General features: G+C 37.9%; 1 pseudogene across 1 annotated transcript; it reads right to left on the bottom strand.

The window, feature by feature from the left end:
- Positions 1-1,283: 1,283 nt before the first annotated feature.
- On the bottom strand, positions 1,284-2,344 carry LOC102863063 (annotated as a pseudogene). The gene has a single exon (XR_438871.1). The product of XR_438871.1 is annotated as a pre-mRNA processing factor 38A pseudogene (transcript).
- Between the last annotated feature and the right edge of the window lie 7,981 nt (positions 2,345-10,325).

The following is a 10,325-nucleotide window of genomic DNA, read 5'->3' as shown; positions in this document are numbered from 1 at the left end:
CATATGAATGGCCTTATATAATAATTTCCCATTTTTTAAACAATTTTTTTAAAATTTTAATTGTCATTTTAACAAAAGTTTACAGAAACATTAGATTTTCATTATTCATTGTTACACACTTTATCCCTTCTCCTTTTATGTCACTCATGATTTAGTCTAGTTTCATCCATGTTGTACAGTATCTCATAAATTCTTGATCACTTTTAATATTTTTTAATTTTTAAATTCATTTTTGCACATTTTCTCTCCCTCCTTCCCTACCCCTCCCTAGCATTGTCCAGTTCTCAGATGTATAGCTAGTGACCAGAAAGACTATGGCCTGAATCAGGTACACTTAGTCCTGAAACTGATATCATTACTCCTAATGGGTACGAGTACAGCACTGTTCTGCCAGTTTGCTCTACTATGGTAACTAGGAGTTGCTGTGATGCTGAACACTGTGCCACTGGTGTGTCAGATGCTATAATCATTATACATAGTAGACAGTGTTTGGTGGAGCTCCCAGATTAAGACAGGCTTGGAAGCAAGATTGGCAATCACTTTCTAAACAACATGCCTTTGGAAATTCTATGAACATTAGAGAAATGATAATAGTTATAGAACAGGATTTAGACCTTTTGTTCATGGGGTCACTATGAGTCATGCTCAACTCGACAGAACTCAGCAACAACAACAAGAACAACAACAACAATATTGTTGATATGAAATTCAAATAAATTCCACTATGTAGGTTAAAAAAAGAAAGAAAGAAAAAGGCCTGTAAATCTGTTTCTTTAAAGATCCTCTCTCACATTGGCATGTAGTACTTAATGACTCATGGGTCATCCTTCATATAGTTTCAGAAGTTGTAAGTCACATGGGATGAGATTGTCCATGTTTCTCTGTTGGAGGTGCTAGTGGATTTGATCTGCCAAAGAAGAGTCATAGGGCTGACAGCATTACTTTTTTAGAGATTATACCTCCAAAGCTTCCTCTATAAAATTTAGACTCAACAAATGATAATAATGCAGTTCTACTTTGCTACACATGGGGTCCCTAAGAGTCAGAACTGATTCAATGGCAATGGGTTGCAGTTTGGGCTTGATGTCTGTGTTAATCTAAATATAAATTCATGCTGATATCGCCAACTCTAATTCCTGACATACGGATCATTCTAATATTCTTTCTTTTTAACATGGCAGCACCCCATTCCAAAAATGAGAAATATAACCCCCTAGGTTTCTTTCTTTTCTTTTTTCCACCTCTTTACATCAATTTAGAAAAAAAAGGGGGTGGGGGGTTGAAAAGCATGGTAAGAAAATGTTAAAATATTCTTATAGGTGCCTGGGAAACAAATCTTAATCCTACATGGACTGATCCTGCCATATACAAAAGAGGCCATGTGGAGTAAAATCAAACAGGTGTCCATTACTCATTCCCTCTCCGGCTCTGGCTTTTCTTAGACCTTTCAGGGGACTTTGAGTGGCTCCTGTGCCTGTGACTGTGGTAATGACCTGGGGACTTGGAGCGAGATCTGGGTCTGCGATCTCGGGACCTACTGCGACGATGTCTTGGACTCTTGCTCCTATGTCTTTCTCGGCGAGGAGAGGGGCTTCTCCTCTTGGGAGACCCACTCCGCCTTCTGGGAGACCGGCTCCTGCTCCTCCTGTAGTACAGTGTGGCGGAACGACGGGGTTTGTCTAAGTCTCTGTAGCTTCTCCGATGTTGATCCGGTGATGGAATTCTCTCCAACTTCTCATCTTCCTCTTCTTCCTCTTCACTGGATTCCATGTCATCCATGTCCTCTTCAAGGGCACTAACCCGAGGCTCCAGCTGCTCAGCTTCCTCCAGCACATACCGTTTCTGTAGTCTGGGCAGAATGATGTCACAGACTCTCTCACTAGGCAGCAGCTCATCAATAAACTCATCCATATGCATCAGTTCAAACTCCCCATTTCGGTTCTGACTCTTGATCTTCCGATAGTCATTGTACAGAGGCTGCAAATACTTGTAGCAGTCAATTGCAGTGCCAGTCAACCTCATGTAAAGTGCACCAACCTGCGGACATACTTGAAGTCTTCATTTTTTATAAATTCTACAATGACATCCTTTTCAGCCTGAATCTGCAGCATCTTCAAGGTCAAACATAAAAAGGGAGTGGGTTTTATGTTGCCACCATAAACGCCGCCGACAAATCTTAACTCCATGGCTTTATCAACTACAAGTTCAGCTGTTAGTCCGAAACATTCTTCTTTCCAGTACTTGGATTCATAGATTCCCGTCCAGATGATCTTCTCCACTAGATACTGAGGGTTGGTGCCATGGATGCTGTGGGCATCCTTCACCGTTCGGCTTGCCATCTTAGAAAGTCCTCTTTCTTTTCTTTTTAATTGAAATTTTAATTAAAGTTTATAGAGACTGGATTTCCATGCATTCATTGTTGCACATTTTCCACCCTGCAAGAAACAAAAAGAGCCTTGGAGTGTTTTGCTTCTCTGGAGCATCTTTCCATTCCAAATGAAATTGGGATTGCCTTTTCCATCTCATTGAAGAATGGAATTGGTATTTGTATTGGGATAGCATTGAACATGTAAATTGCCTTTGGTAGTATTGTGATTTTCACAATATTGATTCTTCCTATCCAAGAGCACAGTATATACTTCAATTTCTCCAAGTCTTTTTGTTTCTTACAGTAATGTTTTATAATGATCTTTGAATAGATCCTTTTTGTTTCTGGTTAGATTTACCCCCAAGTAATTAATCTTGTGATTAACTATTGTGAAGAGTATTCTTTTCTTAGCTTCAGTTCTGTATTTTCTTTGTCACTGTAAAGAAATTCAATCGACTTTTGTATTTTGATCTTGTATTCTGCCACTTTGCTGATTTGGTCAACTATGTCCAGTAGTTTTCTTGCTGAGTCCTTAGAGTTTTCTAAGTATACTATCATATCATCTGCATATAGAGATAATTTTACCTCCTCTTTGGCAATTTGCATACCTCTTATTTCCTTCTCTTGTTTTATCGGTATCACTAAGACTTTCAATACAAGATTGAGTAGGAGAGGTGATAGTGAGCATCCTTGCCTAGCTTCTGTTCTCAAAGGAATGGTTCTAATCTCTCTCCATTGAGAACAATGTTGACTCTTGTGTTTGCACGTATGCTTTTTACTATGTTGAGGAAATTCCCCTCTAATTTTATTTTCTTTAGGGTTTTTATCAGGAAAGGGTGTTGGATTTTGTCAAAGGCCTTTTATGCATCAAATTATATTTTTGTTCTTTGCTTTGTTAATATGATGAATTATACTGATTGTTTTTCATCTGTTGAACCGTCCTTGCATACCTGTTATGAATCCCACTTGGTCTTGGTGAATTATTTTTTTGATGTATAGTTGGATTCTACTGGCCATGATTTTATTTAGCATTTTTGCATCAATATTCATGAGAGATATTGGCCTATAGTTTTCTATTTTGATGGTGTCTTTACCTGGCTTTGGTATCAAGGATCTGTTTGCTCCATAGAAGGAGTCTGGGAGAATTCCATTCTTTTCTATGTTCTGAAGTCTTTTACGTAGAATTGGTCACTTTTCTTCTCTCAATGTTTGATAAAATTCACTTGTAAAACCATCTGGTCTAAGGCTTTTTTTGTCTGAAAATTGTTTTACCACCTTTTCAATTTCTTCTTTTGTAATGGGTCTGTTCAGGTATTTAATTCTAGTTTGTGTCCGTTTAGGTAGGTTGTGAATTTCTAAGGAATTTCCATTTCTTGTAAGTTTTCATATTTGTTTGGCTATAGTTTTTCATAATATTCCAGGGTTAGTCTTTTTTATTTAGTTGATTCTGTTGTGATTTTGCCTTTTTCAACTTTTCGTCAGATTATTTGTCTTTTCCTTTGCTGGTTTTGCTAGTGGTTTATCAATTTTATAGACCTTTCCAAAGAACCAAGTTCTAGTTTTGTTGTTGGTTTCAATTGCTTTTCTGTTTTCTATTTCATTTAATCCTGCCCTAATTTTTATAATTTCAGCTTTTTTTAGAGGGTGTTGGGTTTTCTTGCTGTTCTTTTTCAATTTGTTGGAGATGTTGGGTTAGAGATTCAGTGGTCATTTTTTCCTGCCTTTTGATTTGTTTTGTTTGCGTATTGCTATAAATTCACTTCTGATTACTGCTTTGGCTGTTTTGAAGAGGTTTGGGTAAATGGTGTTTTCAATGTCATTCAAGAAACTTTTTAAGTTCATTTTTTATTTCTTCTAGTAAGCTCTCATGTTCAAGCAAGGTGTTGTTCAACTTCCAAATGTATGTTTTTTTTCCCTCTCCCTTATCCTCTTGTTATTAATTCCTAATTTTGTAGCATTGTGGTCTGAGAAGATGCTTTGTATTATTTCTATTCTTTTTTAATTTGTTGATACTTGTTTTGTGACCTAAAATATGATCTATTCTTGAGAATGTTTCATACACATTGGAGAAGGAATACTGTGCTGTTTTGAGGGTGCGTTAGCCTATAAATATCTATGAGATCGAGTTGGTTTATTGTGTGGTTTATTTCTTCAGCATCTTTGTTGAGTTTCTTTCTGGTAGTCCTCTCTTTTCTTGAGAGTGGTGTATTTAAGTCTCCAACTACTATAGTAGGTTTGTCTATTTCCTTTTTTCAGTTTTGTTATTATTTTTTTATATATTTTACAGGTTTTTAATTTGGTGCTTAGATATTATTGTTATGATCTCTTGTTCTATTTACCCTTTAAGCCTAATGTAGTGACCATCCTTTTCCTTTGTGATGGTTTTTGCACTGAATTTTATTTTATCAGAGATTAATATCATTACTACTACTTTTTTCAGGTTGCCATTTGCTTGGTATATTTTTTTCCCATATTTTATTTTTAGGCTTTCTTTATCTTCACTTTTCAAGTATGTTTCTTGTAGACATCATATTGATGGATTTTGGGGGTTTTATGCAATCTGCTGCTCTTTTCCTCTTCAGTGGTGTATTGATAACATTCATATTCAGTGTGATTATAGAGAGGCAAGGTATCTTGCTATCGTTTTGTTGAATTCTTTTGGGTTTTGTTGCTAGTTACTTTGGTCCATCCTGCATTCTGTGGCACCTCTGTAAAAGGACATCTCTCAGTGTTTCCTGCAACATTGGTGTTATTTTTACAAGCTCCCTTAGATTCTATTTTTCTGGGAATATCTTGATCTCTCCTTCATATTTAATTAACAATTTTCCAGGTATGATATTCTTGGTTAATTATTGTTTCCTTAGTGTGTTCAATATATGTCATACAACTAACTGTCTTCTTGCTCACATGGTTTCTGCTGAGAAATTGACACTTAATCTTATCTGCTCTCTCTTTGTTTCTCCCTTGCTGCTTTCAGAATTCCCCCCTTATCTTTGGTACTGGCAAAATTGACAATGATATGCCTTGGTGTTTTTCTTTTGGGGTCTATTCTATATGGTGTTCACTCAGCTTCTTGAATATATGTTCTTTCATTCTTCATTATACTTGGAATGTTTTCTTCTAGTAATTCTTCCACAACTTTTTTGGTACCTTTACTTGCTTCTTTCTGTTCTGGGGTTCTGATGCTGCATGTGTTATTTCTCTTGATGGTATCCCACATTATTCTTAGGTTTTATCTTTGTCTCCCTTCCTTTTTGATTATGCTTTTTGCTCTAGCAGATCAATGGTGACAATTTTATCTTCTATTTCACTGGCTTTGTGTTCCATATCTTCAAATCCATTCGTGTGTCCTTCCATCATGTTGACAGCATCTGAAATATTGGACCTTATAGTTTGGATCATAGTTTCTTATTTTTCCAGAGCCTCTAATGCCTCATTTGTTTTACTTGCATTGTTTTGGGTTGGTTTTGGTTGTTTTTTTTGTTTGTTTGTTATGTTTTGTTTTTTTAATCCTCCTGGTTTTTGCTTGCAGTGTCTTGTAATTCTTCAAATTTGTCTTTCACCTATTGAAAATATTCATTGTTCTTTTAAATTCTGTGTTAGAAAGTTCCATCAGACTTTCTGACTTCAGGAAATCTATTAATACTGTGTCCCTGTTTGAGGTGACATCTTGCTCTGCTCGTGCACAGGGTGTGGGATAGCCTGCTTCTTTTGTGACATTGCTGTGGTAGAATGTTTATACCTGAGTCAATGATAGGTTCTTGATCTGAAGTCACTGCTACAGAAGAGGGTTGGGCAGCTATCCTTCAAGTGTTTCTCTCTGAACTTCTGACCCATGGGACTTTTCAGTTCAAGGCCTATGAAAACAGCCTCTTCTGTCAGATAACTGTTGCAGCTGGTCAGATCAAAGTGCTCCAGACTAAAGGCAGTTAGTTGACTAGACATAAGGAGAAGTAAGGCACAATGTAGAGGACATGGGAGTAAGGTAGGCATGGGTGTGGTGCATGCACACAGACATCGGGTAGGCATGTGCACAGACTCTTGCTGGATGGACACGTGTGGGGACTTTGTTAAAAATCCAGCTGTCTGGCTATCACCTGTTGGCTCGTGCCTGGTGCCTTCCCTGGTCCAGTGGCTTTTCTAGTCCCTCCTAGGTTTTTGACTGTGTGGATCATAAAATATTATGACTGATAAGACTGTTGTTGCTGTTATTGTTACATGCAGCTGAGTTGCTTGTGACTCATAGTGACCCAATGTACAATAGCCCTAATCCTGCTCTATACTGTGCCAATCTCACTGTCTCTGACACACCTACCCCAATTACCCCAGTCACTGAATCAATTCACCTCATAGAAGGTCTTCCTCTCCTGTTCTGTTCTTCCACCCTCCAAAGGATGACTTCTTTCTCCAAGGACGGGTCCCTCCTTGCAACATGTCCAAAGTTTGTCAGATGAAGCTTTAGAATCATTGGCTCCAAGGAGAAGCCTGGTTTACTCCTCTCCAGGATGAACCTGTTAATTTTCTTAGCAGTCCATGGTATATTCAATACTCTTATCTAACACCACAGTTCAAAAGCATCAAGTCTCCTTCTGTCCTCACTACTAGTCATTGTCCAACCCTCTGACACATAGCAAGTGACTGCAAAGACCATGGCCTGTATCAGGCATACCTTAGTTTCCAGAGTGACACCATTGCTCTTCAGTACTTTGGAAAGGTCCCTCATAGCAGACTTTCCCATCACAATACATCTTTTAATTTCCTGGCTGCTGGTACCAAGAATGTAGACTGTGGAGCCAAGCAAACTAAAGCTGTTAACAATTTCAATCTCTTCACCATCCATCCTGATAAGACTGTTGTTATTGTTATGTGCTGTTGAGTTGCTTGCGACTCATAGCGACCCTATGTACAACAGCCCTAAACTCTGCTCTGTCCTGTGCCAATCGCACTGTCTCTGACACTCCCATCCCAATTAACTACTATTGTGAAATTAGAAGGATAACTCAGCAAGACATATATAAATATTTAATAATTGAAGGGGAGAAAGGTGGAGGTTGTAAAAAGAGCAAGGACCACATGGGTCCAGCTATATCTTATGTTTACCAACTTCACAAATGTGAACTATCCCCATCCACCAAAGAAAAGCAATTCTCATGAGGTCAGACGTATTCTCTACGATCATGCACCTCTTTCTACTCATCCCAATATCAATGTTACTACTTTACTGAGTCCAAAATCCAATACAGTAGCTCAAAGACCAAATAGAACCATACTAGGGAAGTCAAGAAGCTATAATTCATCTTAGCAGCAAGATACAATCACTCAGTCAGGACAGTTTCTGAAATGTGCTGGCAGGTACCTCAACCTTAAGCATTGCAGCTTTAGGCCAGTGTTATAAAACAATTAATCCTGCCAATTATGGGCCTTCTTCCTCCCCAGTCCTCTAGAAAGTTTTACAAAGGATCTTAGCTCTGGTTTAAGGGCATAGCGGTTCCAAGTTTTCCCCTCTCTCTCACATCATGTTTTTGGTTCTCTGCTGCAGCTACTATGGCTGCATTTCTCACAAGCCCTGTTCTGAATGGAACAAGAATCCCTTGGCCCTGAAAGATGAACTGCTACATCTTCTTCTTTTTCTTTGTTGGTGGTCAGATTCTCTCCTTCTGCTGGTGGATCTTCTCAATTTAATGGCAAGGCTAAACACATGATAACGTCAGTCAATGGCTAGGGAAGCCATTTTGAAAAATAAACTATTAACACCACAGGAGAAACACAAAAGGGGAATGGGAGAAGATTACTAAAATAGCAGAGGTTATTGGGAGGGAAAGAATGGTGAAAGAATAGTGTAGAGTCAATGGGGACTTAAAAAAATGGGGTGACAATAGGCACAAATTAATAGTAATTAATTTTATAAAATGCAATGTATATGAAAGATTGTGTATGAAACACAATACATATGAATAGTTATATGCAAATCAATAAAAAATGGAGAGAAAAAAATTAGTCTGAAATTGAGTAGAATGGAATCCATAACACTTAATTGTGAAGCCTACATTTAAACCAAGATGCTATTGTATTAAAATAAGGGAATAAATATTTTTTAAAATTAAGAAAGGTATGTACCAGGGCTATATTCTTTCTCTATACCTATTTAATCTTTACAAAGAATAAATAAATGGAGCTGGCCTGTATGAAGATGCATGTGGCATCAAGATTGGAGGAAGACTCATTAACAATCTGGGGTAAGAAAGTGGCATAACCTTGCTTGCTGAAAGTGAGAAGAACTTGAAATGCTTTCTTCAAAGAATCAAAGACTATAGCCTCCAATACGGGTTTCATCTCAACATCAGGAAAACAAAAATTCTCACCACTGTGCAACTAGGCAGCATCATGATAGACAGAACAGAGATATAAATTGTGAATAATTTAATCTTCCTTGGATCCATAATCCATACCCTTGGCACCAGCAGCCAAGAATCAAAAATCTTACTGCATTGGTAAAGCCTGCTGTCAGGAACTTCACCAAAAGGCTAAAGAGCAATGATGTCAGTTTTGAATACAAAGTGCACCTGATATAAACCATTCTGTTAGGTTCTGTCAAGTTGAGTATGGCTCATTGTGACCATATGAACAACAAATCTGAACCCTGTGATCCAAACCATAATCTTTTCAATTATTTGCTGTGCAATTGAAAGTTAGACAATGAATAAGAATGACATAAGAAAAACTGATGCCTTTAAGTTGTGGTATTGGAGAAGAGTGTTGAATATCCCAATATCTATGTATTGCCAAAAAAAATAAATAAACAAATGTCTTATAAAAGATACAGTAGTCTCACTATCTGTAAGTAAATGAATCAATAACACTTCATGTTTTTAACTGTACTTCTAAACCTATCTCCTCATCTCCTACCACAGATTCCACTCTCTAAAGGGTTTCTTTTCTCAGATACTACACAAAATCTTTGGCAAGTTTTGCCACTTCACCTGTTCTACTTTCACCGTCACCATCACCAACTAGCAGTCATTAAATCTTCCAAGGACTTTTTTGGCTACTTTTAGATATAGAGATTATATTACTTGGAAGTGACACCTGTGGAGTAATGTGGCTCTTTTTCCTGTTTCTCTACTGAGTTGCCAGTTTTGTTTATGAATCTAGTCCCATTTAGAACTGATGAGCCGAAGGTCACTTTTTCTGTGCCTCTTTTACTCTTTATTGTGGGGAAATGGGGTGATACAATAGCTGGAAGTTGGAGATTGTGCTTCAAACAGTGCAAGTGGTATTTCTATTTTGTAACCCTCAAATATGCAGTTCTGTTGTGCTGGTTGCTCTGAACCTGTGCCGTTGTGTGACTGAGAATATGCCCATCTCTTCGTGAATTGTGAGCCATGGTCTTTTAGTTCCTGTTCATGATGACTCTTTAGTTCCTGTTTATGGTAAGATGTCACCTTGTTGAAGGTGGCTGTAAATTTGACATGGTCTGGGGGCACTGTGTTCTGTCCCACGGTCTGTCATGCACAGGTACTGTGATGGGTATAGAAGTGCCTATACAAGGACCCAAACTGGGCAGGGAGGAAACACAGCTCCTTGTGAGCCTATATTTTGCTATATCAGCCTGTGAGAGGACAAGGGGATAAGACCACTGTCAGAAAGGCTGGCCAAGCTGCACTGGTCAGACCAGGCAGCAACTGACCTATGGGAGAGAATTTGCTTTGCTTAAAAGTAGATGTTTAAGTGATGCTTAACACAGGCAGTATTAACGCTGTCTTTTTTTTAGGCCTTCAATGTGTATTGTTAGCATTACTGCTCAGATAGCAAGCATACACTGTGTGTGTGCGCGCATGTGTGTATTTGTGTATGTGTGTGAGTGTCCCAAATCTTGTTTTAATTTTTTTTTCTCTGAATGTGATCATGTTTTGGATAATACCTAAGCAGGGTTACCTTTTTTTATTTATTGCTAATA

This window comes from Elephantulus edwardii, unplaced genomic scaffold (genome assembly GCF_000299155.1).
Source record: "Elephantulus edwardii isolate Elephantulus edwardi_28Jun2011 unplaced genomic scaffold, EleEdw1.0 scaffold00043, whole genome shotgun sequence".
Lineage (NCBI taxonomy): Eukaryota > Metazoa > Chordata > Mammalia > Macroscelidea > Macroscelididae > Elephantulus > Elephantulus edwardii.
The sequence above is the reverse complement of the archived record's forward strand: the minus strand, read 5'-3'. Positions and strand labels throughout refer to the sequence as shown.